This window comes from Protopterus annectens, chromosome 2.part2 (genome assembly GCF_019279795.1).
Source record: "Protopterus annectens isolate FY-2018-M chromosome 2.part2, PAN1.0, whole genome shotgun sequence".
NCBI lineage: Eukaryota > Metazoa > Chordata > Ceratodontiformes > Protopteridae > Protopterus > Protopterus annectens.
This window is the reverse complement of record NC_056730.1, coordinates 252,791,182-252,814,204: the sequence shown is the minus strand read 5'-3', so window position 1 is coordinate 252,814,204 and position 23,023 is coordinate 252,791,182.

Sequence of the window (23,023 nt, the reverse complement as noted above, 5' to 3'; positions counted from 1 at the left end):
GTTCTAGCCTATGAACTGACCTATGAACTGTCAGTATAATGCCTTAGAGCAGCTGGGCGGGGCCAAGTATCTGACTACTACTGATATGAGTAATGGTTACAAGCAAGCAACCTTGACACCAACAGTGAGGGAACTTCTTATCTTGTTTGGGTTGAATACATTTACTAAAATGTCCTTTGGGATGCAAACCATGTTAAACACATGAATGCACCACATACAGATAGGTAGATAGATAGATAGATAGATAGATAGATAGATAGATAGATAGATAGATAGATAGATAGATAGATATGCAGTCAACCAGAATGAGTGATAGACAAGGAGAGAGATAGAAAAACATGATAGATTAAAACAAATAACTCTCATGGTGATGTCTTATATGTCATTTGCATCTTCACATTATGGAACAATATTTTACATACCTTTAGACCTTTCCTGTTTACCTCTTGACTCCACCACTCATGTTACCTCTGGGATAATCCCAAACTTAATGCTTAGCCACACCTCTACTTAGCAGACAGCCTACAGGTAGATGTTAACCATATATATGTGTATATATATATATATATATATATATATATATATATACATATATATATGTGTATATATATATATATATATATATATATATATATACCAAAATAAATATCCATGGATTTAATCATTCTTTTAAGCTGCCTATCTACTTTTACCATATGAGACATAAACTTCTCCCTCATTCACCTTTACTGTTGCATACACGTACCTCATATATTCATATCCTCTATATATATTCTGCTTTCTCATTTGTCCTGCTCAATATCCCTTTCCAGTGTCTTTCACCTTTTCCTATTCAAACCCATAGTGTTTCTTCTAAATCTAAATCACTATCCTTTCAACTATTCTTGGGGCTCACTACAATGACTCAAACAAGGAAACACTGTACATCATCACTCAGACTATTCTTTACCTTTACCGTTTTCCACTCTACTTCACTATCATACACTATTTTCCTACATAATGTATACCTACAGTATATCACTTCAGTGATCAGTGATACTTCATTAATACATACTTTTTCCTTTTCTTTTTTCCAATTTCAATGTCTGTTAGCATCTCTCACAGTAATTATTTTATTGCTCTGCTTACATATGGTAAATATTTTAAATGTCGATTTGCTATATCATCCACTGCATTATTGTTTAATCCATTGTAAATATTACTAAATGTCATTTTATACATTTGTCTGCAACTTCTATTCACTATATTATCCATGCGAAGGAAAGTTTTAATTGTACTATATAAGAGATTTTCTTCCCAGTCCTGTATAGAAAAAGGGGTCCTACTTGGTCCAATCTAACTTATCAATTAACCAAATGCAAATAAATAAACACAAATTTCACATGTATACTCTTGACTCAAAAATTCTATCATAAAGGGCAAACTGTTGTAAATCAGGGGATTTTCTTAATGCTTTTTTTGACGTTATCTGCATAAATGATGAAAGAGAGCCTGGCTGGATGCAAAGCTTTGGTGGGGCTACAGCTTAGGTCTGACAAGTCCTCTCATGATCATCAGAAGGAATTATGCCTATCGGTGCAGATGTAACTATTACTGGTAAACAGCAGATAAAATTAAATAGTAAATGCACAGGGTTTACATTTTTATTATGTTTAAATATGATGACCTGCAAAATATAGCTCAAATGGAAAACAGAATACTGTTGTGCTTATATCAAAGCATAGTCTTAACACTTCTGCATGAGAAACATACACCTACTTATCAGTGCCAATTTTATCAGCAAACATTTAACTTTAAAGAAGCAAGATAATTTATCACTATGGCAGTCTGACTGATGTATAATGACACAGATAATACAGGTATAACATAGACAGGCATTTACAGTGAAATATAACCCCAGTGACATCTTTGATCTGTCAAAATATCATAGCACTTATTACGTTAATTGTTATGGAACTGTGTTTTGAACTAATGTACTGCTCTGTGATATCTGTTATTTTATTAGACTCTGTAGGCTGGAACGGCATTATACTTCAAGACTTCTATATGCTAGGTAATTCTGTTCAGTAAATGTGAGTACTGTATGATTTTCATGTTGTGTTTGCCCTGCTCTGAGTGCAAAAAGACTTGACAGATTAATTACAGAGCATTCTGAGATGCTTATGGTTTAAATTACGGAGAAGACCTGCTGAGTTAGCATTTTAAAAATTAATCATCCAACTTTGAAATTTTAGCCTTGATAGTCAGATTTCCTCCTACGGCTGACAGACTACCCAGAGCACAATTGTGTTTTAGCTAACCTGCTGCCCTAGAGAATATTTCATATAAGCAATGTAAACTGAGCCAGGCTGCAAACATTGCTTTCTGAAATGTCACTTATTTTAAAGTACAGACATGTTATTGTACTCTAATATTATGAATTACTCAGGATAATAAACATTAAATTAGGTGTCATGATTCAAAAATTAAGTTTCATTTTTCTGAATTCCAAAATGGCATATATTTAGGAACATGGATTTTCTAAGAAAGTTGCAGTTTTTGTGTGGTGCCCAGTTGCATTGAACAATTCTGCAATGGGCTCATGAATTATGTTTATGTGCATCAGTACAGCAAAATCTCAGTTAACCGGCACCCATGGGGATTGGTAGATGCTGGATAACTTTATTTTCTGGTTGCTTGAGAGTTACTATAAAAAATAGGCTTCGACTAATACTGTACCCTATAGTGACAACACTAACAGCATGGCATGAATTTTAATAGTGGCACATCCACATAACAAAAAGGTATGATGTTAGTGAAAAATACCAGCAAACTCTCCAATACTACCACGTGCACACAAATTGTCCAGTATTCTAGTTAATTGGAATGATACTGCAGGAAACCCTGCCAAGAATATACACTAGCCTACTTCCACAGAGGTATACACTGCAACTCAGCAGAGATGAGCAGTTCACAAAAACATCTCCTTATGCGGTTTATTGAATAGTCTGTACAGTGACCCACAGGTAACATGCAACATAAAGGCCAATCTCAGCAATTACTATAGTGTGAAGTAACATGCAGCATATGAATAAATACTAGCTTTCAGATATCTGCAGTGGTGGCAGCATAGTGCTTGCTGCCAAATATGAACATTGTACACTGGCTGCAATGACCCCTAATTCCACCACTTAAATGAATAGTGCAGAAGGCAGTCATAATACCACTGACTATGTTCTAATAAATTACCGAAGTCCTGTCTGCCTTTGTCTCTTCTCAGCATTTTATGAGACACTTAGATGCATCACAGGAGATATCATCTGTAGTATCTGCATACAACATTTACTGGTAGGCATCTTCATTGCAAAAGCCAGTCAAAGACATTTCCAGGACTGCAACCTGCTAGGACCTGGTTCCTTTACTTCAAAAAGTGATATATTTCAGTTAGTATAAAGTTCAGATAGTATAAGGCTTCAGTAAGGTTTCCTGAATACCACTTATGTCCCATTATTAGAGGTGTTAACATATACTCAGAGTCTCGTACAGTGACTTCTCATTGTATTCTATTAAAATAAATTGTTGCAATAGTTTGTGTAAATACATATGCTCATGATTAATATTCATTTGGTTGTAATGTCTTCTTATTTATCATCAAACAGATTCAGACTTATGGTTTATGGCACTGAACTTTGACTCTTCCTGAAGCATAAGGCATCAATGTTTGTTAGTGAGCAGCTAGTATACTCATTTCTGAAGCTGAGAGGGTTAAAAATTTGTAATTTGCACTCGAAATGCATGTTCCAGTATTAGCTTGCAAGTCCTGCTGATGATGAGGATGCTACAGTATTGAGTGGTTGCACTTTTGATGAGATTTAATGTTCCCATCTGCCAGAGTTGGTGGTTGTTCATATAAATCCTTAAAATCCCACGGCATTCATCAAAAAAAAAAGTGCAATAATTTTGCATCCAACAAGTACTATGTCAAATGTAATAAATTGCACCCTTAATTGTACATATGTATGTGTGTGTATATATATATATATATATATTTATTTATTTATTTTTATTTTGTTTTCAGATGAATACTAACAATTTATATCTATAAATAATTTCAAACAGTATGCTACTTTCATATAACAGAATTGCACCTAACCTACAATGCATCCCATTTATTACAAAATGACACCACCTACACTCTAATTTACTATCATGCAATAATTTCTGCAACTACACCAAAAGATAATCTATATCTCATAGCAATGGCTGCCTTCCTCAAAATACTTAGAAGAATCCTAAACTGATTAATGATGAAATTACCAAATAAGAGATCAGACATCAGTTAAAGCCATAAATAAAAGGTGGTCACCCACAGCATTTTTTATTCCTGCTTGAATTAAAATTGCCATTTTCTTTATCATTCTGCATAGAAAATAAATAATTTACATCCTACAAGTAAAGCGGTACAACTTTCTTCATCTCAGTTATAAAAAACATCAAACATCAAGCTTTTGAAAATATTACTTTTAGAGTCACAGATCAAAAAATAAGATATTATAAGTTCAAAGCTTCATATAGCCAAAAGAGAACATCAAAAAGCTCAGCCATATCACCCCGTTTTAGTGAGAAGCTAGCAATGTCCTCCCATTGCTTACACTTTCTCTTCATATTCCTGATGAAAATGTGAGAGCACACATCTAGTCATCCAGACTGGTTTTAAAAGTTGTTAAAGAGGGTATGGCCAGCCTTTTTCAGAAATGTGGTATATATTGCAAAGGTGTCTGTCATGCCATCTGGTCTTGTGCATGTGATAGTGTCGCTTTAGGTCTCTAAAATGGGTGTTTGCTTTACCACATGTTCTGTTTAGGTGAAGGAGTTCAAAAAGTGCTGGGATAATTTCCCATATAAGGCTTATCTCAAACTTCTACCCATTCCACAGAAAAGCAATCTACTGTGTTTCAGCTCTGTAAAATATTCCACTCAGGTGCAAAAAGCTGTCTCCCCTATCCTACTTTATATACTGCCTGTGGTTACTGCAAATGTATACAGCAAAGTACCTCTATATGTCTTAGCTTCATAAATAATATTTTATTTTTTTATTTATTTGCAGTTGGTTTACCAGGATAGTCCATTGGGCCAATAAGAACCCATTTTCAATGGAGTCCTGGGGAGAAAAGCTCCAAAACAAAGGTTACAAAAAAGATTACAGCAGTTTACAATTTCAGTCATTTGTAGGTTAAAGACAAAACTAAGATTAAGCATTTACAATGCAATTTTTAGGTTTCATTTTGTAGAAAACTAAGATTTAAGCAGGTGCAATAAAAAAATTTAGGTTAAAAAGTTATAATTTTGTAGAAAAATAAAGCATTGCTGCAGTAAATATATAGTTTCTTGAGTGGAATAGTGGGATAAGAGAATTATAAGATGTCATTACAGTTGGCTTATTATTTGGTGTCTGGTAATATATGATAAAGTAGCCTGTAGGAAGTGGAGAAGAGGCTATGAGGGGTGGGAGCAGGAGCATTCCCATGAGGATGTTAGATGTGAGTGTAGTGATTTTTTAAAAGCAGGGAGGTTGGTGGTGATACGGATGGAGGGAGGAAGGGAGTTCCATAGGTGTGCCAGGGCAAAGGACAGGAGGTTTTGTCCTGGAGAGTGAAGGGGTGTGTACAGTTCTATTAGGTTTTGGTTATTAGATCTTAGGAGTCTTTGTGGCAGGTGCATTTTAAAGGTAAAGCTGAGAGAGGGACAGAGGGAGGGATGAAAAATTAGTTTGTGAGCATAAGTGAGCTGAGTATAGGAGAGATAGTTGGGAAGCTCTAGCCAGTTAAGTTTGTGGAGAGATGCACAGTGACGGGTAGATGATTTGTGGCTAGTGGCAAATTTGGCAATTTTATTATAACAAGAGGACAGTTTTGTTTTGAGAGATGATTGTAGGTTTGTTAGGAGAGGGGCACCATAAAGGAGGGAATGGATAAGAAATGTAGTAGTGAGAGTGAGCTTAGTAGATGTAGTGAGGAATCGATTGTGTTGGTAGAGCATGCCAAGTTTTTGGTGGGTTTTTTTGTTTAGTTGTAGGTGGCTATTGAATTTAAGCTGGTCATCAATCTGGACTCCTAGTAGTTTGGTTTCAGATACCAGTTCAAGAGGTGTGTTATTCTGGCTAGTGATGGAGAATAGTTTTCTATCATTGGTGTTGGTCTTTGAGGGGGCAAATACCATAAGTTTGGTTTTTGATGCATTGAGTGCTAGATGATTGTCCTTCACCCATTGTTCTGTGGTAGAGAAGGTGTCTTGAGTCAGTTTTAAGAGAGCAGGGATGGATGTGGCTGCACAGATAATTGTAGAACCATCTGCATATTGAATAAGTTTAGCATGAGGAATTGAGTGGAAAAAATCATTTATGAATATATTGAAGAGGAGAGGACCCACAATGGAACTTTGGGGGACACCAGTGGGTGTGTTAAGGAAAGAAGAGATGGCTTTTTTCCACTTGACAGCTTGTTGCCTGTTGGAGAGATAGCTGGTGAACCAATTGAGAGAGGAAGGGGATAGGTTTAGGTTAGATCGTTTAGTTAGGAGAAGGTTGTGAGAGATAGTATCAAAGGCCTTAGAGAGGTCAAAAAGGAGGGTAGATACAGTAGAGCCAGAATCTCTGGCTTTATTTAAAGTTTCCAGGAAGGAAAGGAGGGCAGTCATGGTGCTGTGGCTGGGTCTGAATCCGTGTTGTGCGGAAGTTAGTAAGTTATTATCTAAGAGATAGGGAAGGAGTTGAAGATGGATACATTTCTCTAGAAGTTTTGATATAGGAGAGAGGATGGCGATGGGACAAAAGTTAGTAATATTGTTATTATAGCCTCCTTTGTGCAGGGGAATGATGAAAGCCCTTTTCCAGAGTTTGGGTACAAGCCCTTCTTGGATAGAGTGATTGATTAGGATGCAGATGGGGAAGGCAATGGCTTCAGCAGCTATGCTGAGGAAGGATGGGGGAATATTATTGTGGGCATTGGTGCATGGTTTTAGCTTTTGCAGGAGTTTTCTCATGGTAGAAGTAGGAATGGGTGTTAGGGAAAATGGTGGGAGTTGAGAGAGTGGAGATGAAGGGGGTGACAAGAGGGGGGTGCAGAAGTAGGGGGTGAGGTTTTATTAGAGAAGGATGAGGTTAGTTTGGAAATAGAGTCTATTAAAAAAGAGTTGAATTGGGTAGCCAGGTTTATATCTAGTGCATTTGGGTCTGGGCTTGGGTTTTCTGCTGAGCCAGGTTTTAGGAGGGTAGTGATGCCTTTCCAGAATTTTTGAGGATTGGTTTTGTGGTTGTTTTGGAGTAAGGAGAAGTAATTCTGTCGATCTGCTGTGATAAGCTTTTTAACGGTATTGCGAAGTGTTTTGAATTCATTAAGGGTGGTGGGAGTTTTGTTTCTTTGGTAATGTGCCTAGGTTTTGTCTCTAAGTTGCATGGCAGTTAGTGTGTTTTTTTGTTAGCCAGGGAGCGGTGTTGTTTCTTATTCTTTTGGTTTTTATGGGGGCAAAGCTATACAGCAGTTTTAGGAAAGTTGTATTGAAGTGTGCAACAGCATTATCCAGGGGTAGGGTTTTTAGAGGGTTCCAATTTATTGATTTTAGGGAGTCTGAGAAGGTTATTGGGTTGAAGTTTTTTAGGTAGCGAGTGCTGATGTAATTATGAGTTACTTGTAATGGAGATGGAAGACGTCTGATGAAAATGGGAAGGTGGTCACTGAGGGAATCAGGAAGAGTTCCACTATCAGTGTAGTAGTGGGGGTGAGAGACTAAGATCCAGTCTAGGGTACTGCCACTGGAGAAGTCTTTAGAGGGCCTGGTGGTGAGGTTGATGAGCTGAGAGTACTTATATAGGTTGATGTTTAGGGGGTGGGTAGGGGAATAAATGGAAGACCAATTAATATTTGTGTCTCCCATGATAATAGTTTCATTACTGATATTGGTAGAAAGCCAGGATAGGATATCCTCAAGTACTGAGGTATTGTCTCCAGGGGGGATGTAAAGTGAGGCTATGCAAATGTGTTTGTGTTTATTTAATTGAAATAGAGCTAGTACTAATTCTGCATTGGAGAAGTGAGGAATGGGTTTGTTATAGGGAGTAATGGATAGGGTGGATGAGTAGAGTAGAGCTACTCCACCACCTTTTTTGTGGGCCCTGTCTTTTCTGATGACAGAGTAGTTTGGTGGTACTATTTCAGTATCCTTTATATTAGGTTTTAACCAGGTTTCAGAAATAACTAAGATGTCAGGTTTGTTGTGGAGAAGTCCGGCATGGAGATTGGGGATTTTGTTAGCTATGCTTTGGGCATTTAGAGAAGCTAATAGGATGGATTTAGATGTAGGGGAAGTGGTGTTTGGGCCTGGGTTAGGGTGTATATCTCCAGATAGAAGTATGGTTATTAGGTGTTGGATTATGCTGATGAGGTGTTTGGACTGCCTTGTTTGTATGTTGTATATTGTCAGGTTTGTGTGGATATTGGAGGTTAGAGAGGGGTTAGAGAGTTTATAAGTAGAGCTTAGTTTGTAGTGAAATAATAGATGGGTGTTAATGGGATACAGTCCATGGGAGATTGAGATAAATGAGTGTAAGTGAGTTGAACGGAGTGAGCTGGTTGTGTGTAGTAATGGTGTATGATTTGTGGAGTTTGGCTGGGTAAGGTAGTGGATATAAGTAAGGCTCAGAAGTAGGAGTAGTTGGATTGAGAATGATATATGTTCTGTAAGCATGTTGAGGCTTTGATAAAGTAGAATATGTAATGTAGGGAAAAGGGTTAGAACTAGTTATTGTGCTGTTAAATATGAAGGGAGGTGTGAGGAGATGGATTATAGGGGGGGTAGAAGATGGTGGTGAAAGGGGAGGGGTGTAATAGGTAGAGAGGAAGTAGGAGTGGTTAGGGAAATGGGAGGGGTGTAATAGGTAGAGAGGAAGTAGGAGTGGTTAGGTGAGTATAAGTGTAGATGCACTGGGGGTGGGTGGAATTTGGGGGTAGGGTATGGGAGCGGATTGAGCCCGCAGGGTGAACGGAGTGGGTAGAGCAGAAGAAGGAAGATTCTGCAGAGACAATCTGTGTATAGCAGATTTCCTGAGGCACTCTTGGTATTTACAGGTGAGTAGGGTGTGATAATGCAACTATTTGGTAGTTGAGGGATAGAGCGAAAAAAATGATGGACGTATAGCTGGATAGAGGGGGGGAAGAAAAGCCCTGAAGAATAGTGTAGTACAGCAGGAAGATTGGAAAGTAGTCAGAGATAAAGTAGGGGAAAAGTGGGGTAAGGATGCAGCACAAGCCTAAGGTTAGGCTGCCACCTAATGGACAATGAGTAGGGTACAGCAATAGGTAGCTGTAGCAGAGATAGCAGATAGCGATAGCTTAGATAGTAGTCAGTGAGGAGAAGGTCAGTATTTAAGGGGTAGGAAGAGGTATGGCTGCTGGATTCCTGGCTCGGTCACTAAAACATATATACAACACTAGATAATTACAAAAAGGTTCAGCTTATTATTTAGGTCTAGGGAAGAATGTGCTTTCTTATTCACTTTGGACTCTGGAAAAAATGTGCTAGGGCAGCAGGTTTCTTTGGGTTGACGCAGGAGTGACTGAAAATATAATGGAAGGGGTCCTTAAAGACCAAGCAGATAGGTTCGCAATTCTTAGTGCAGGAGAGAAGGTAGATAAACTAGGAAGGTTAGAGAGAGAAAAAAGTTCAATTAAGTGATTAGGCAGCAATAATGTCAAGTTTGTAGGCACAGATTATTACAGTGATAAAGAGCACCTTGAATGCATGCACCTTGTAAGACTAACATATAAAGTACAATTAAGTGATTAGGCAGCAATAATGTCAAGTTTGTAGACACAAATTATTACAGTGATAAAGAGCACATTGAATGCATACACATGGTAAGACTACTAACATATGACATTCTGAGCTAGTACCTGAAATATAACTCTGTCCCAAAAAACACAAAATTATAGTTAGAGAGCTGTGGTGACAACTAATAGCATGCAGTTATATGCAGAGACATGAGAACAATGAGAGTTTTAATTTCCACTGCTATGAGCATTAGTGGGAAAAACAAAGCAGGTAACAAAAAAATAGTCAGTATAGTGGAACGGTGAGGTAAAAAGACAAATAGTGAAATGCAACCTTCCCAGATTTACACAAAATCTAAGAGGTCATGTTGAAAGTAATTAACATGATTTGGGCAGATATTCAATAAGACAAGGTGCAAGTAACGGCCACTAGAATTTGTCTCCCACTAACAGGTTTGCCGTCTGCTCTAAGCCCAAACCGCTTGCTCACTTTACAAATGGGACTAGTAGTATTCCGTTTAGCCCAATATTTGACTTAATCAATTCCCACAGAAAGCCTGAACAGTCAAGGTTCAATAATAGGCTTCTTTACACTTCAGTTGCATTTGGTACAATTAGTAGGTTTTATTGTTTCAGTTATTAGGCTTTTTACTTTTCAGAAGGGTGGGTATTAACTGTTCTCGTTTTAGGAAGGTACCAGCAGAGCACCGGTCATACAATATCCCATTTTCCAAGATATGAAGACATAAATTGGCTACACACAGTAAATACAGAAATAAGTGTGCAAGCACCAAGACGACCTCTTAATTAGGCGATCCTAATTAACAATAGACAAAAAAATACCCTATGAGCAGAATAATAACCACCCCTATTAGTGTTATAGCCATACCTTTAAAAAGCGCTGTATCTACAGCCGATCGCTACAAACAACAAAACTGATTCTAGCATCTAAAAATGGATTACCGACCAGAAAGCTAGGTAATCACTGAAAAATACCTACAAACAAGTTCAGTTGCTGAAAGCGAGTTAACGCTGATATTTGTAGGCGGTAGCTACAGACAACAGACTTTTCTAGCCTTTGGACACGGTATACCGACCAGAAAAACTGGGGGATCACTGTAAAGTGCTTACAAAGTAGTTCCGTTGCTGAAAGAGAGTCGTCGGTCAATGGCTAGACAATGCTATCACTCTAAAGTATAAAACACATTTGAGTATTTTATTCAAAAATGAAAGCAAGCAGAATACATGGCATCTCCAAAACATATATCAGATATTTGAAGGAAGTTAAATGGCCATCACCAAATAGCATCAATAAAGTATATCTACATATAATAATGAAGGTATTTAAAAATGACACGCATGCCTTTCTCATTAAAGGTAAATTTTTCGAAACTATTTCCATGCCTAAACTCTCAGTACTTCATCCAACATACTCAAATTATGTGCCACACCATTTTTCCTTAATACATCATGTGTACAAAAAGTAATCCCCAAAAATGCTTATCCACCCTTGAACACTGAGCAATGTTTAGCATAACCCAGATATAGTATCCCGATTTAAATCAACATTTCCTCTCAAGTTCATGAATAGTATAAATATCATGATATTATTTTGTTTGACTGATATTGTGTAAAAACACAATACAGGTATTTCTAAAATCTAAGTTACTGTCCTTTCAACTCTCGGGTCTCATTACAACAAATCAAACAGTGAAACACGACACATTACTCAGTCTAGTCCTTAACTTTACCTTTTACCACTGTGCTTCACTATCATGCACTATTTCTTATTTTCAGTAACAAAACTATGCTCAGGCAATGCCTACGCGTCATTCCATGTGACTAATAGTTATACAACAATAAGAAAAAAGGAAAACTGTAAAATTTTTTTCCAGAAAAACACTACTCCTAGAAAGATATTAACTCATACTGTACCAGTGTATCATATTACATATTTAAATCAAAATACAATCAATATCAATATCCCACATTAATTGTCAAAAGATAGTGTACTCAGCATTAGCATGTTTCCTGTGCTGATTCAAGGAAAGAAACTATCCTGAAATTTCAGAACATCAATCTTTATCAAAAAGTGTCTTCATTTTAGTAAAGTATTTATAATAAACTTGCATTTAGTCCTTTTCACTTAATTGTAACTGGGAAAACAACAATAACCATAGTCATGACCACACTAAAACATCTGCAATCAATTTTAAATGAACAAAACCTTGGCAGATAGATCAAATGCTTCACTGCAAAAGATTGGAAGACAGAGATATAAAATGGAATCAAACAATGGCAAAAATTAATAAGCACAAGGCCTATAGAATAGTGTCAGAAAATCCTGCGTGTGCACATGCACGCGCACTCACACACGCATGTATGTGTGTGTGTGTGTGTGTGTGTGTGTGTGTGTGTGTGTGTGTGTGTGTGTGTGCTTGTGTGCGTGTGTGCGTGTGTGCGTGTGTGCGTGTGTGTGTGTGTGTGTGCGTGTGAAAGACAGAGAGGTACTGCTCTTATGCATATTTATTTGGGAGGCAGTGGAAAGCTCATTAACGCCTCACCTCACATCACATGCTAAGGGGTGCACCAGTCTACACTGCTACACTGATTAAAATGATGGGTTGCACAAAGTTGGATTTCTGTACTGTTGTAGTAAGTAAATACATAAATAATGACAACATACCATCATATAGCTAAAAATTAGTGACTAATAATATGAATTTATTTAAATGACTCAAAAACAGAGCAATATTTTATTGTAAGTAACAAATAGGGTCTTTCAACAAGCAGAACTGAAGACTTCATAAATCTGTTCTTATGAAGTTTGTGTTTTGTGGGAATTGAGTTCTTAACTGTTATTTACAATAAAATACAATACTTTATACAAGTAAATACATAAACTAAGAGTTCTTCCTCCAACCAGTATATCCTCTTTTCTTTAAAAAATACATAATACATTCTCACAATGTTGAATTTCTTTCTCCAGTTTGCAATAGTTCCGTAACTAGACCCATCTTTTTATAATATTCATCTGCAAACCACAAACTTAAAAACTTGCCAGAAACAAATTCACAAACTACCCTTTGAGCATCTTCTTTAAACTTTGTTAGTCCTCACAATACATACTTCTTCTGCTGGTTTATAACAAAAAAATAAATAAATAACAAAATAAAAACTCTCCAAAATCCCATACAGAGGAAATACATAATAGCCAGATTCCACTGTATATTCCATGCCATATCTCACATTTCCAACCACAGAAACCGTTTAACTTTTACTGTCTATTCCATGCTACAAATCAAATCCCCTACTACAGAAACTATGAAAAAAATATATTTTACTAGTGACCTTCTTATCCCAACAAATCTCAAACAGATAAACTACTTTTGTATTTTAATAACATAAAAAAAATATTTTAAAGAACAGCTTTATTATGATCCCTACCCAAGTACCTCTTTTTCATTCCTAATGACCGGCTACAATACAGTTAATAAGTACAGTACAGTACAAATCATCTCTTATTTCCAAGATGCCTAGATTAACAAATGACAGGTAATCTAATTCATCCACAACTGCAACTAAAAGTAATAAAGTCAAAAGCAGAAGTAGATTGTCATATAAAAAAGGAATAGTTGTCTCCACTACTTTTTCAGCTAAATGCTTGAGACAATCTAGCAACACTAATATTACCTCTTCTGATTTTATTATGGATAAAACATGTAGCTTTTGAATGGTTCTTTGTTCTTCTAAAACATTTGAGCAACAATGACCTCCATTCTTCAGTCTTTTCTATTGTACAAATATTGAGCTTTTGGTTTGTTTTTGTTCTCTTCTGAGACTAATTCTGAACTCAACCACCCCTTCTTAAAGGCAAAGAATAAAAAAAAAATTGTAAAATCAACTGCTTAAATTTTGTTCATAACAAGTCTTCCACATAAACGCTGAGTAAGAAGACAGTGCAAAGGAAGTCTGAACACTGAAGAAAGCAAACTGTATAAACGTTATTTGCTCTGCAGATTTTTTTTTTCTTTAAAAATTTGTATATAGATGTGGCACAGAAAATGTGCTAGGTAGTGATTCATTGCATGGACTGTTTGAGGGAATGGTATCCAACAAGATAAGATTACTAAAGGAGGGCTGTCTTTTGGTAATACACTCCACTGCAAAATATTACACATGTAATTTCAACAGACAAAATGTAATTTAACACTAGTTCTGAAACCATAATTTTCCACTGTTGCCTGTGAAAAGCTGTGATGGTATCTGAAGAGTTAATATAAATACACATACTTTAAAATAGTGGGCATATATATTCTGCATTCCATTGAATGTGGCAGCAAAGGGCACTGAAACAGGCAGCAGTCTACTATTTGGATGATTTTTTATTAATTGGAGAGGGTAGGGCAGGGGTAGATATGGTCCTTAGAGCATTTGTTGAACTGTGTGAGGAACTAGGTGTCTCACTAGTAAAAGGCAAAATGGAGGACCCTCTCAGAACATTGTGTCTCTTTGAGCTAGAAATTGATGTTTCTGCCAATTTGTTCAGACTTCTCCTGGATGAGGACCAAAAGCTTAAGGAGGCAATTTGTCAAATTTTGTGCTTTGAAAAGGTTAGAGTATTTTGTGTCATGGAGCTTCTGTGCCTCTTCAGTTTTGCATGTCTGGCTATTGTTTCAGGTAGGCCTTTTGTCAGGGGTTTGGCCAATTTTTATTAGGGGAACAATGGAATTATCATCTGGTTAAAAAGACTAGGGGGATCATGAAGGATTAGGCTATTTGGGAGTACTCTCTGATCCACCAAAATGGTAATATTTTTTGGCAGAAGGATTGGATGCCCTCAGTGGAGGTTCAATTGTTAAAAGATGCAGCATTGGCACTGGGAATGGGTGTCCAATGTCAAGGCAAATGGTTTTACTGCCCTCAACCTTCTTTATGGGCTGGTCAGGTTAGACTGGATATTACTTTTCTCAAGCTTATGCCATTAGGGTGGTGCAGGTTTTCTTGGATAATGTTTTTGGGGGCAGCACATTGTTTTATTTTTTTATTGTGACAACCTTACTGTAGTACATGTGATGAACAAGAGGATGTCTTAGGGCTCCCAGAGTTCAGTCTTTGCACAGGCAATTCATGTGACAGAGTATGAGAATTATTTTGTCATTTAGGTTTCTTCATGTTGTGAGGCAATTTATTGTATTAGTAGACTTTCTGTCTGATCTACAGATCAAGATGTTCGGGGAGCTGACTCCAAAGGTAAGCAAAGATCCAAGTTCTCTTCCGGACTCCATTGGGTTGATTGGCAATGAGTAGCAACCTACATGATTTCATTCATGGGTGACAAGCACCAAAAAGTCTTATGGTTCCTCTATTGTGGCCTTTTCACAATTTGTTAAGGAATTATCTGCAGGTAGCAGCATTTGGATCACTTCTGTTATTTGCCAGTTTTTGATTTCCAGGTGCTGTTGGAATGAGGCTGTTAAGACCATTCAAATTCACCTGACAGCCCTCAGTTTTTAGGCTAAGATATTGGGTCTCCTGGATTTCACCAAAGATTGGTAAGTGGTTAGATTGATCAGTGTTTGGGGTAAGCTCTTAGGCAATGTTTGCAATGGTCATAGACCTATTGATCTAAGCCTATTGCAGATCATTACTAAAGGTATTAATACCCTCATTACCTATGCCTTACATTGTGCCACCTATATTACTCTGGCTACTTGGATGTACTGGGGGTTTTTTTTAGAGTTGGAGAATTGTTGCCTACCCTTAGGTGGGAATATGTGTATATTTTTATCATTTCCATACTGGTGAGGCTGCATAAATCTAAGGTGGTTCAGTTGGCTTGGGGATACCTGGCTAAGTTGAGGTCTGTTTCCATTCCATCACTGTGCCCCATGCATTGGGGTCAGACTCTGTCCCAGTTATTATCCTGAAACTCCAGGCTCAAAACAATTATTCACTATTTACTGATCTTATGGATAAATGCAAATGCTATAGCTCCCCAGTAAACCTTGCAACTGAGGATGCCTCCTTCTCTTCTGAATTTTAAGCCTTTTTGGATAGATGTATTGCGTAGTCTGTGCCAGTCAGAAGCAAGCATCACAACAAGAATAAAACTAAACCCATATGGTGAATTCAACAAAATATCAACCTATATATATCACAAAATATCAGCAAACCTGAATTTAGTGGACTTAACAGGGTCTGCAAAGTTGGTTTTTAAGAAGAAGGTTACAGCCAACATGGCAGATTTGTCAAGGGAGGGGGTAAATAGTGGTGTGATATAAATAGGTGCACATTTATGAGGAAAAGATTGAGAAGAATAACACCTCTGCAGGAAGACAATTTAGTCAAGTGTGTTATCATTTATGAAGTCTAAAAAGCTATGGACATCTTTATTGTTGGCAACATATATTTTCTAACTTATTGCGTGGTTAATTGAAGACAGCCATAAGAAAATTATTTGGAGTGCTGCTTAACTTTTCAAACTAGTTAACGTATTCCATTTCATTCTTCATGCTCTAAAGAGGGTCATAGAGGGTTTTTTTATAAATGGTTGTATTATGGTAAATACTTTTATTGAGTATAACTAAAGCTTCAAACAGTTCCTGATCTACACTTTTGCACATGTTTACAATCTCAGACTTGTTTGTGAAAATGGTAATATTTTATTGCTAAGATGGGAACACGAATGCATATTAATGAGTACATAATAGCATCTTTTGTTTTGTTGATGCTAGCTTTAAGACTTAAAAATGTAAATAGAAGTTAGCACATTTCACATTAAATTTATAAAGGATAAGAATAAAAGAAGTCCTGGTATAGCTCATCATGGAAAATGATCTAACCAAGGATAGGTTGGGAAATGTTGTAGCTCTCAGATGTTTGTCAAACCAGTGGAGAGTATTATTGGAAATTACAAAGGTATACAGTAGTTGTCATAGCTTTTAGAGTGACATGGAATCAAAGGCTTTGCAGAGGTTATTAAATAGAGTTTCTGTCAGCTAGTCATGATTATGTTGTATATTGTTTATGAAGGTAGAAGACCAGCAATGCTTCCCTGCCCTTTTCAGGAACACTATGAGCATGGCATAGAGGGGTGTTTAATTCTAGGAGACGTATCAGATAAGTGGACATGACCATTTTCTGGAAGTTGGAAAACAGTAACAAGTTAACAATTCATCTGCACTGATCAGAACAAGATGGGACAGGAATTTATGTAAATGCAATACTTAAGGCTATGTTCCACATGTATGCAAAAGCCCCTAAGGTAGGGATGTATTTGTTACATGTTTAAAGTGTATAGATAAAAATGTATTTCATACATGCATAAATCTAGGCTGAAGTCTAACAGGTGCCAATGGAACTGTAAGTATGCTATTTAGCTAGTTATTTAGTGAAGTGATTTGCATGGGTGCAATCTTGAAAGATAGAGCATAATTCTGGAGTAATATGAGTTAGCAGTGGTTTCATAGGTTCATAGGTGTTTATTAGGGTAATGACCACAAGGGCCTTTTTAAGCCTAACCATGCATCCCAAATCTCTGAAAAGTTCTGATACCCTTTATAAGTGTAAGCATGGGCCTGGGAGATGAACCATTTACAGGTTAACTGTGCCCATTAGAAACATAGGTGCCAAACCAGGGATGAATTTCTGGTTTTCCATCCAGTTGTCCAAGTTGCACTTGAATTGGGTTAAGTAGGAACTCTGCTTCACATGGATGGTGAACCTGTTCCATAGACAGCGTAGTCTCTAGGATACATACTTATCTTTCCAGCAGGTCCTATTTATATCACAGGCAAGGTTTACATCTTTAGAACAGGTAATTCTGGTGCTGTTTGTTTTATGGATATTCAGGAAATGCATCAGAGTGTGGTCTGACAATGCCCTGTATGCCAGGCATAGATCTCCCCTCAAAAGTCTGGACGAGACAGAATATAAGGATGGGCTCTTGAGGCAGTCTGCATAGGACATTTTACTCACACCCTGTATTCTTTTAGTGAGGAACCTCTGTTGACATCCCAGTTGTCGGATATGCCAGGTTAGGTACATACCAAAGGGGGCATTGTACTCAATGATAGGTCTGATTAATGCCAAATACAGTGGAACAATGACTTCTTTGGCCTTAGATGTCATACCTTTGTTTATACATTGTGCAACATTGAATGATTTCCTCACCACTGTAGATACGTGATGGTCAAAGGCTAGATTACTGTCTATGTGTGTCCCTAAGTCCCTGACGTCATGGTTATCTCTAAGGGTTGTGTTGTCAATATGACAGTTACCAGGGATGGATAATTCCCCAAAGCATATTGTTATGCATTTCTTGGCATTTAGATTTAGTCCATGGCTCTGACACCAGTTGTTTGTCTGTATTAGCCCCTCCTGGAGAACATTTGTGTCTGTTTGAGATTCAATGACAGCTCCTAATTTGCAATCATCTGCAAATTTAGTCAGCCAGAGACCACTGACATTAGCTTTGCCTTCTGAGAAGTAAATACCAAAAAGGAGTGGTCCAAGGACTGATCCCTGAGAGACTCCACTTGTGACTGGCTTCTTTATAGAGGTGGATTCCCCAATTCTAACTTCCTTGGTCCTGTTTGTGAGCCAGTTGGCTATCCACCAGATAGGTACCTACAATCAGTGATGTTCAAAGTGGAAGTGGTTTATGCTGGAGAAAAAATTAGCTATAGCAGAAGAGATGTTACTCTGTGAAGGGTTCTATATTAACAGTGATGTTTAATGACAACTGTTGTTGTCCCTTCCCTCAAGATTTTTGGTTCTTTACATGTTTTTTTGCTCAATGAGGAAGAGGCGTACTTTTGGTATAATTATTTCTGACTTAATTCATCAGATGTTGTTTTATTTTCTTATATCAGTTTCAGAGTAAGCAGCATTGATAGCATTCTGCTTGTCTAGTATGTATTTTATATCTGAACAGCACTTTGTATGGTTACCAGATAATTGAGCTATTCATTCAGAACATTGTCAATCTGTATGGTTAACACTATAGTTTGTAAAGGAAGGGTAGTTGTCATGAGTAGCAGAAAGGTGCCAATGTTGGTTGAAGTCTCCTAATATGAGGTGACAATTACTATTTAATGAACAGGATTGATAATGACAAGGAACTCAACTGCTTTATCATTTTTGAAAGGATTATAAATAATAGCTATATCTAGTTTTACATGGCTGTCAGTTGCATAAATGTTTTTGAGCTAATCTGCATCAGAATTAGGAAGTTTCAGCAATGAGTTTTAGATCTGCATGGATAGTTTTATTTATATATTTATTAATTTTTAATATAAGGAAATTTCATTACGTGCCGGTCTATCTCCTGTGTGAATTCTTTGGAAAAATTTTTGCTCACCAGTGGGGACGAATTGTGCTATTGCTATTATATTGTAATGATTAACATTTATCAAGGGTTCAAGTATGCTTTATTTACAGGATATGATTGTGGTCATGCACTGCTGAATTCTGTACCCTTGTTTATTGCCACACCTCTGCATTTTACCTCTAGAGTTATGGCCAAAGCAGAACATAATTAGGGAAACTATCCAAAATTAGGGGCACTTTAGAAATGCTGGTACTATTCACTTAAAATCGTAAAAGTATTTCCAATTTTTGGAGAGATGAGGCCAAAGCATGAGAACAAATCGATGGTGTTACTCCAAAGTCTGGACAGTTGATAGGTATGTTCATGTGCCCAGAGGTGAGAGCATGAACAGGATTTTTTTTTTTTTTTTGCTTACTGTGTGGAGGAGAAAAAGTAAATGGAATTATAAAGCTAATTTTGATATTTAAAGGATTTAACTGTTCAATCTGAAAATGAACTTGAGAGGGAGAGATGAGCTTTTGGGTTAGAATTTTTGTTGTCGTCGGGAATACTTTTCTACCAGGAAGTAATGTCAGCATTGATAAATGGTGTTTCAATCATTATGTGTTAAATTATTTTTAGTTGCTATTCTAAATGCTGAGATGAGTATTTATTTATTAGTTTATTAATTTTGTTAACCAGGTAATAGCCCATCTTCAGCAAAGACCCAGGGATAAAAAATCTCCAAATCAAAAAAAAAAGGAAAAGTTACAGAATAAATGCAATAAATGATTGGATTAGATTAAATATCTTAGTGAGATACAAAATATAAAATAACATTAGAAAAAAGCATAATATAATAATACTAAATTTGCAAGAAATACAAGAAACTAGAATGAAATAAGTGTTTTATACAAATAAAAGTACAAAGAAGAACAATTACTATGAGCAGGAAATATAAAGGAGAGAGACAGAAAAGTATTCAGTTATATATATGGAAAGTAGCAACAGATATTAATAATTAACCTGGGACTGTACAAGATAAATTGTTTATTTTTGTTGTAAGAGTCAGATTGGTAAAGTGACTCTTGGATAGAGTGATGTAGGATAGAAAATAAAGCAGTACCAATCGGACAAGTTGAATTTTGCTGGCGAGGGAGTAACAAATCTGAGATTTATTAAGTTGGTGAGAGTTACTGATTGAATGCAATATGTCATGGAAAATAGGTTATGTGGTGATGCCTAGAAATTTAAGTGTGATGTTGAACAGAGAAGAAAGTGTAATGGAGAAAAGCTAGCATCCACAGGAATTTTACTTTAGAACGTATACATGATACAATATTTATTATAAGTATGTAAACATAATTCTTTACTTTTTCATAATACAGATGCAATATAAAAGAGATAGGTTAGAGAGATACATTTAAATAAATATAGCCCACTTAGAGGGCATTAATTTGCACAACACCAAAACATATGTAAATATGTCAAGAACCTACATAGTTGATACAATATAATAACTCAGCAGAGTTATAATAGTTAATGGTTCCTTGATTATTGTCTGAAATAAAGAATACCATACAAATGCCAGGTTAGTGAGTGTAAAATAAAATATATAAACCTGCTTAACACAAGTCATTGCCATCTGCACTGGCAATACAAAATATGTTCCTCAGAATCTATATCTCCAATGACATGAACATGTGGCATTAAATTCACTTTACAGAGAAAGAAGGCAACAAATATCAATGAACTGAGCTCTTGTCTAATTGGCATTTTGTCAAGCAGCCAGGGATGGTTGGTTCTCAGACAAGATGTGTTATTTTTCATATATTTAAAGATTTGTTCACGTATTCATGGGTAAGTACAAGGCAATCAGTCTACCACCATTATATGCCTAGACATTTAGCCATATTCAAAAGTTCCCTCTTGTCTCAAGTAGGGCAGCACAAGACAGACCAGGGAGGAACTGAGGCTGCCCATACTTGACTGATAAGACTGTGTTAAATTTGACAATAGAAGAAAAGTAATAGGCCAGAATAATAAGTAGCAATTTGTACATCTGCCTATTTAGTTTTTTTAGTTCTTATTTTGGTTGAAGCCAGTACACTGTTCAGATTCAAGATTTTCTTGAGTGTCATGTCTACTTTTGCTACGTCTCTTGATTCAAGGCAATTCTCACACCTTCTTTGATAGCCATGCCTGACTGTAAGACGTCTTTTCTCACACAATCTATTCACCTCAAGGTTGGATGTCCTTGTCTACTCTTGACATATTCATGTTTTTCTAAACCTTCTTTAACAAATGCTTCCCTGCATGTGACCAAACTACCATAATTTGTTGTTGCTGACTTTTCCTGCAATTGGAATGACTTTGGCTTCTGATCTGATTACCTCATTTCTGCATATGTCCAAAAATGTTCATCTTACTACTCATCTCAGGAACTTCATCTGTACCACAACCATCATCCTCAGCCACTCTGTGCCATAAAGAATCACCAGTTACACAAGCATTTTTTGTTCTTTACTATTCTGCAACTTTAGCATTTTTCTTTCACATACAATAGATGGCACTTTGTGTAAACTGACTGCACTACCTCGGATTCTAGTTTTAACTGCCTCACTTTTTGTTCCTTTCTCTCATAAGCCACCCAGCATCCTAGTTACATCTACCATGACTTCATCTGAGTCGACTGCTTTCATTCACTTCGTTTTCCTTTATGCGTTTCTTACTTATGTATTTCTACATTATGCCTTTGACGTCTACCAAACTGGTAAGCAAATTGTCATTAATCAGAATCTCTCTCCATTGCACTAACTGACCAATCCATGCTGGGCAATTTTTGCAAGTGGAGGGAAATTCTTTGAAAACAGGGCATAACGAAAGTGTGATTGCAGACATGAAACAGTCTGTGTTTCTGTAACAAAAGTGATCCTTTCCTTCTTTATATATGTTGAGGCATAACAATGCCATTAAAAGTTTAGTTTTTCCATTAAAACTCGCAAAGCAGTTGCTTCTTTATGTTTGAGTATAGGAGGCCCCTTCAATTAATTTTATAAATAATAATGTCAGAAATAATTCATGCAAACTTTTTGAATAAATGATGAACCACTGTGGAGCAAAAAAAGCAAAAACAGCCAAAAACAGACAGTATTCTGAGGACTTTCTGAAAATGCACACTAATGAATGGATTAAGACTCACATGATTTTGGCAGACAGCAACACTTCAGGTATTGTAAAATAGAGCTTGTGTTGTAAATTTAAGAAGCATTTCAAAGTGAGGGAACGTGCATATAAATAGAGAGCATGTGTGGACATCAGTGCCATTTTGAGAGAACAGCCAGAGCATTAACATGTATGAGTGCAGTAGTCATTCTGTTTATAAGTTTATTTAAGTTTAAGTGACTAAGCCTCAACCCTGATGTGTTTGCATATAATAAAGCTGCTTGAACCGAACCCACACCTGTTTTATCCTGACCAGACGAGTGACAGATATCATATTCTGGAAAGGTTAATTTGCAAAGATCTCATAAAGTAATATGCAACCTACAAAAGGATTCATCATACACTTTATACTCACAAGTGCACTTGAGGTTTGGCATTGCTTTGTCCATGTCCTGCAATTTTGCACAGATTTAGGCTATGTTTTATTGTTGTTCACTTTTCCTATTATTCGAGACCCTGCAGAGTATGCACATGTGGTGTCCATTCAGGCTAGAACAGCTACTGTCCATCGTAATTGCCACTGTTTTCATCTGTAACACCCACAAGTCCATTGCTGAGCACTGTATGTTGTATTGTCAAATGGAAGTCAGTGACCACTATTCTACAGTTAAATGTTGTGAGTGAATGCAGGTGTAACAGCAACATCCATTGATAAGTGAAAAAGGTGTGCAGGATTGTAGAA